Source organism: Octopus sinensis, linkage group LG3, assembly GCF_006345805.1.
Source record: "Octopus sinensis linkage group LG3, ASM634580v1, whole genome shotgun sequence".
In the NCBI taxonomy this organism is placed as follows: domain Eukaryota; kingdom Metazoa; phylum Mollusca; class Cephalopoda; order Octopoda; family Octopodidae; genus Octopus; species Octopus sinensis.
In genome coordinates this window covers 17,213,578-17,220,949 of record NC_042999.1, presented here as the reverse complement: position 1 = coordinate 17,220,949, position 7,372 = coordinate 17,213,578, and the positions used below count along the sequence as shown (strand labels likewise).

At 35.5% G+C, this 7,372-nt stretch overlaps 1 non-coding gene across 1 annotated transcript; it reads right to left on the bottom strand.

Moving 5' to 3' along the window:
* Positions 1-345: 345 nt before the first annotated feature.
* LOC115210027 lies at positions 346-449 on the bottom strand. Its single transcript, XR_003881388.1, has one exon. It is a non-coding gene; the product is annotated as a U6 spliceosomal RNA (small nuclear RNA).
* Positions 450-7,372: the final 6,923 nt, after the last annotated feature.

Here is a 7,372-nt window from a genome sequence, read left to right as displayed (position 1 = left end):
CTATCGGTCTATTTTGTTGAACTGCTAAGTTACGGTGAGGTAAACACACCAGCATCGATTGTCAAGCGATGTTGCGGGGGACAAACACAGACACAAAAATACACACACACACACACACACACACATACATATACATATATATATATATATATATATATATATATATATACATACATACGACAGGCTTCATTCAGTTTCTGTCTACCAGATCCTCTCACAAAGCTTTGGTCGGCCCGAGGCTATAATAGGAGACACTTGCCCAAGTTGCCACGCAGTGGGACTGAACCCGGAACCATTAGGTTGGTAAGCAAGCTACTTACCACACACCCACTCCTACGCCTATAAGAAAATATGGGACGCTTCACGAATTTGCGTGACATCCTTGGGCAGGGGCCATGCTATTCTTCTCTGTATCGTTCCAATTTTAGGATATGTACCACTGTAGCTAGTGATAGTAAAGAAACCGCTGACCTCGTAAACATTATTTCTATATCCGACTGAGTTAAAAGTGAGTTAACACATTAATTATGACTTACGAGGGGCGTTCAATAAGTAATGCCCCTGACCCACTTCCCATAGCAGTAGAGCAACGAAACTTGGCACAGTTTTTAGTCTTTTTCTACATAGGAACCGCCCTGAGTTACGCATTTCTCCCATCGTTTGATGCAGCTCTGGAGACCGTTTTTGTAGAAGACCTCAGCTTGGTCCTCCAACCACAACGTAACTTCAAAAATCAAGGCTGCATCATCTGGGAAACGCTTTCCTTTCAAAAACAACTTTATGGCTGGGAAGAGGTGAAAATCAGAGGGTGCAAGGTCAGGAGAGTAGGGGGAATGGGTGAGGAGTTCATAGCCGCACGCCTCTGCTTCTGATCTGGCGACACGCGAGTTGTGGACCGGAGCGTTGTCCTGCACGAGGAGGATGCCTTTGTTGATCTTGCCCCGCCTCTTGATTTTGATAGCTTCTCTTAATTTCCTCAAAAGTGAAGCATAATAGGTTCCTGTAATTGTGGTACCCTTTGTCATGAATGAAAATTTTCACAGACCCGTTACTAATCTTGACGTCATGAGCTTTTTGGCGAATAGTTATGCGTCGACCTTCCAAAATGGCAGCCTCAACTTGATGGACAGATGCCTCATCAATGGCAGAAGGGGGGCGACCAGATCTGGGAGCTGTTTCCACAGAGTTCCGACCATGTCTGAATTCACGATGCCATCGTTTTACAAGGTCATATGATGGGGCATCATCACCATAAGTTACTTTCATTTCATCAAAAGTCTCCCGTGGTGTGCGTCCTTTCAAATACAAAAACCGGATCACTGCTCGACACTCAACAGGCTCCATTTCACACTTGACTCAGTTCAAACACCTGAATATCAGAAACCACAATTTGCCACTTAATCTATAGAGATATAGATAATTGCGCATGCGAAATTTCAGCAAGATCAAACAAATACAAGTGGGTCAGAGGCATTACTTATTGAACACTTCCAATGGTATAACTTTCGTTTAGTACTGAGCTGCTTTCAGGAATTGAATATTAACTTAGCTCGAGCAGTGCCCAGTAGAGTACAATCGATCGTATATATCCGGGTACTTATTTCGATGTTTCGTACATGTTTTATTGGTTGAGTGGTAAAGCTGAATTGTACAGGCTTTAGACTCCAAATGCTAAGATATGTAGTGAAACTCGCATTCACTTATCATATTTCACACTCATTTATTTATGTTAGAACATTCCTTCATAAATACAAATGATTTTTACTATATATAGCACTATTTCAGAAGCATTTATCAGCGTTAATAAGTAATACATAAACGCGGAAATTTTAAATCCAAAAACTTCATATACTTTAATGGAGATAATGGGTTAAGTAAAATGAAAGTTAACAAACTTAAATGAAATTTCAATTATATAAAATTTACAGCTCTTGGCATCGCTTCAATCATAAGCAAAATCTTATGGGTTATCTTTCCTAAAATATGTATCTTTCAAAATCACAAATTAATTATATCATAATTTTTAGTAATGAATATATAATTACGATATATACATTGCAAACAATATTTTGAAAATCCTACAGTCGTGATCATTAAACGAGTAGGTGCAAAGATATATATATATATATATATATATATATTTTTAAAATATTATTAGAGACAAAACCACTATTTTGCAAAACAAACAAGGAAAGACTTAATCAATACATAAAATTTTAAGAAATAGTCAAAAAAACCGCCACTACAATTGTTACTTGTCTTGATCGAATCCTAAATCTGATTTTTTCCCTGTAAATTTGGATTTATTCCCTAATATTTATTATTTATATAATATTGATAATTTTGTATATTGAGTGTAATACCTCAATTTCGTAAATTATGGATTTTACGGGTAAGATAGAACCGCTGTTTTGGGATTCATCTTTGAAAGATATTCCTATTAAGTCTTTCCTTGTTTGTTTTGCAAAATAGTGGTTTTGTCTCTAATAATATTTTATAATATTTTACTATAAAATTGGATTTAATCCTAAATCTGATTTTTTCCCTGTAAATTTGGATTTATTCCCTAATATTTATTATTTATATAATATTGATAATTTTGTATATTGAGTGTAATACCTCAATTTCGTAAATTATGGATTTTACAGGTAAGATAGAACCGCTGTTTTGGGATTCATCTTTGAAAGATATTCCTATTAAGTCTTTCCTTGTTTGTTTTGCAAAATAGTGGTTTTGTCTCTAATAATATTTTATAATATTTTACTATAAAATTGGATTTAATCCTAAATCTGATTTTTTCCCTGTAAATTTGGATTTATTCCCTAATATTTATTATTTATATAATATTGATAATTTTGTATATGAGTGTAATACCTCAATTTCGTAAATTATAGATTTTACAGGTAAGATAGAACCGCTGTTTTGGGATTCATCTTTGAAAGATATTCCTATTAAGTCTTTCCTTGTTTGTTTTGCAAAATAGTGGTTTTGTCTCTAATAATATTTTATAATATTTTACTATAAAATTGGATTTAATCCTAAATCTGATTTTTTCCCTGTAAATTTGGATTTATTCCCTAATATTTATTATTATATATATATATATATATATATATATACGTTTAAATATTTGTTGTGCAAGATTTTTTATGTGAAGTCGTGTGTTGAAACAGATATTGTTATATTTCGGAATGGTCATATTGCCAGTTTAGCCAATAAATACGAAAGAAGAAAACAAAGGACCACTGATGCGGTCACAGGAGTGTGACGAAAGAACTCTGGCCGAAATAAGATTAAGATTAATGTAAAAAATAAATATCACTGAAGCAAAATCACACCAAATATATAGTGCGTGTGTTTTTATTGGCTAAACTGGCAATATGACCATTCTGAAATATAACAATATATATATATATATATATATGACAATGATAAATCTCAGAGCGAGTTATAAACAGTAGCGGTAACACATCGTGACGCATATTTGCCATTTGAATATGGCTAACCCCTAAGGGTGGATGCTACTGTAGTTTGTAGCCCCAGGAAGATATCTCCTCCAGCTGGCTATAGACACATTTGAAATAGAGTCGAAATAAAATGAGAAATAGATGAGCTAATCTGTGAACGATTGACAGTAAAAGTTAATGGAAAATTAATTATATATATATACAAACTCATAGATATGAATCTAGCACGGATGTATACGCAATGACATAAATAAACGGATAGAGAGACTAAGGAACAAACAGAAGGTTGATAGATAGATAGATATAGATGGATAAATAGATAGATAGATAGATAGATAGATAGATAGATAGATAGATAGATAGATAGATAGACAGACAAGATATATTGATGGATTGATAATGACATAGCGATGCCAAATAGAGTACTTGTAATCGATTATATATACGAATACGCTTCTGGCATAATAAAGCTGAGGTGTGCTTGGTTTCTAAGCTTTCAACTACAAAATGAACGAAGTTTATATATAGTTTATAAGACATTTCCATCACTGTCTATGATATTATTCAAAGGAATCTATACACTAGATGAGAAGTATAAGTTTGTTAATTAAAACAGCACGCTCGTGTGTGAATTGTTATAAAGAACTGCATTGCTTCGCGATGAACTACACTCAGAAACAGGTCAGACTGACATTTGTTGTGTTGTAGTGAAAGGCAAAAGATATACGTAATTGATATTTATTATAGCATTTTATTTAAGGAATCCTTTGTTTCTTTCTACGCACCAGTTTGATCCAGATAGTAATTAGCTGTGATAATTTATTTATAACAAACGCTATGTGTACTACGCAAAAAATTCGTATGCACTTACTTCAAATTAATACGCTTATTTCTATCAATTAAATTAAGATCTAAGTATATATTCATTACTGGAGATGCCGATAAGATTTCTTTTACTTTATGTATAATGTAATCTTTAAAGGAGATGATTTCATTTTCTGGGCACAATCTGGTGTGATAGAGGCTGGAAACATAGTTATCAGAAAGGCGGCGAGCTGGCAGATTCGTTAGCACGCCGGGCGAAATGCGTAGCCGTATTTCGTCTGCCGTTACGTTCTGAGTTCAAATTCCGCCGACGTCGACTTTGCCTTTCATCCTTTCGGGGTCGATAAATTAAGTACCAGTTACGCACTGGGGTCGATATAATCGACTAAATCCGTTTGCCTGTCCTTGTTTCTCCTCTCTGTGTTTAGCCCCTTGTGGGTAGTAAAGAAATAGGTATCTAGTCTGATTTAACGTTGTGAGTTCAAATTCCGCTGAGGTCGACTTCCCTGTCGTCCTTTCTGGGTCAATAAATTAAGTACCACTTGCGCACTGGAGTCGATCTAATTGATTGACCCCTCCCCCAAAACTTGAGGCCTTGTGCCTACAGTATAAAAGAAATATAGTTACCAGACCGCATTTCTCTTTGAATGATGATTATCTCACCTAGTGTTTGTGAACATGTGTGTTATTACCACGTTTCCTTAGTTTTGATTTGTGATCGAAAGAAATATTATTGTAGGAAGATTTAGTTCCACATAAGTAGCAAAGATATAAAAAAATTGCTACTAATAAGCGCAAGGCCTGAAATTCTGGTGGGGGTGGCTAATCGAATACATCGACTTCAGTGACTAGCTGTTAAGAATTTCATCTACCCAAAAGGATGAAACTCAAGGTCTGTCTCTTCTGAATTTGATACTAGAACGTAAGGACGTAAGAAATGCCATTTAGCATTTTGTCTGGTGTGCTAACTATTCTGTTATCTCACTGCAGACGGTAGCTATAACGTAATAATAAGCTATTTGCTAAGGTATATGTAAATAATTTAAAACAAAATAATTATATTTTGTGTTTGCACTGTTAAATTTTATCATTTAGCTGGAGATAGATACCGGGTGCACGCGTCACTATGTCTCCAGATATGCTAAATATAGAATTTCATACAAAGCAAATTGCTATTCATACAAAAATAACTACTTCATCTGACAAGGAACATGAAAATAGCATTAGGAGATATTTTTCAATATTTCAGTTTGGTACTTTTTAAACTCTACGAAAATATATACTATAGCCTCCATTTTTCTCGAGCAGTTTTAAAAGCAGGGCTGTATACTGTGGAAGAATACGACTTAAATCTATGATTGGATAATATATTGACCACCGTATTCTGGTTAAATGCTCTAAACAAAGAGAAAAATTGGGAAGCGATATATTACGCCGTAACAAAAGAAAAGGCATAAACAAAAAAACTGGTAGTGTTAGCAAAATTGTCGATAACAATATTATAGTGTTCGGTATTCAGTGAGTAGTTTTCTTCTTTCAAATAAAATCTATTGAAACTCGTCTTCGATTGTTAAGATCAACAATTCCATTTATTAAATCACGTAGAACTGAAAGGCACGCGTATTCCTAGAATATGTTTATACAATAATCTGTGAATTACAAAAGAAACTTCTAAGAACTAATGTTGATTCATGGAAATCAGAATATATATGTAGCTATGGTAACGGATCTTGTAGGTCGGTCAGTAAAATATTCCCTCGTAGGTGGTATATCTTTGGTAAGTGGAAAGAAGTGGTGGCAATATGTATGAGTAAAAGAGAGGAGCAGAGAAAAAAAATAATTCTGTGATCATAAAGCTAAAACAGAATTAGGTGAAGAGAATAAAGAGAAAAAAAATGGATGAACGATGCTGAAGTATTGAAGAAGAAAGAAAGCAGAGCAGTGGTGGGTGAATATAAGATAGAGAGAGTTATGATGAAGGAAGATAATACAAACTATCAATGGACAGGCAAACACAAATGAGAGCATGTTATAAAGCATGTACAATATTAATAGAAACAATATATTTAGCAGTTTATTCATACCAATTAATATATATTTCTTTACTACCCACAAGGGGCTAAACATAGAGGGGACAAACAAGGACAGACAAAGGGATTAAATCGATTACATCGACCCCAGTGCGTAACTGGTACTTTATTTATCGACCCCGAAAGTATGTAAGGCAAAGTCGACCTCGGCGGAATTTAAACTCAGAACATAACGACAGACGAAATACCTAATTCTTTATTACCCACAAGGGGCTAAACATAGAGGGGACAAACAAGGACAGACAAAGGGATTAAATCGATTACATCGACCCCAGTGCGTAACTGGTACTTTATTTATCGACCCCGAAAGTATGTAAGGCAAAATCGACCTCGGCGGAATTTGAACTCAGAACGTAACGACAGACGAAATACCTAATTCTTTATTACCCACAAGGGGCTAAACATAGAGGGGACAAACAAGGACAGACAAAGGGATTAAATCGATTACATCGACCCCAGTGCGTAACTGGTGCTTAATTTATCGACCCCGAAAGGAAGAAAGGCAAAGTCGACCTCGGCGGAATTTGAACTCGGAACGTAGCGACAGACGAAATACGGCTACGCATTTCGCCCGGAGTGCTAACGTTTCTGCCAGCTCACCGCCTCATACCGATTAATATTGACAGACAGATAGACATTCGTTTGCGGGGGCTTTTTATTTGTTTTTGTTTTTTGTGAGGTGTGTTTTTCCGCTTTTTTTTATTTTATTCTTTTCATTGTTTCAGTCATTTGACTGTGGCCATGCTGGAGCGCCGCCTTTAGTCGAACAAATCGACACGAGGACTTGTTCTTTGTAAGCCTAGTACTTATTCGATCGTTTTTTTGCCGAACCGCTAAGTTACCGCTAACTGCTGGTAAATACACCAGCAGCGGTTGTCAAGCGATGTTGGGGGGGGGGGAGCAGAGGCACATAAATACACATATATATACATATACGACGGGCTTCTTTCAGTTTCCGTCTACCAAATCCACTCACAAGGCTTTGGTCAG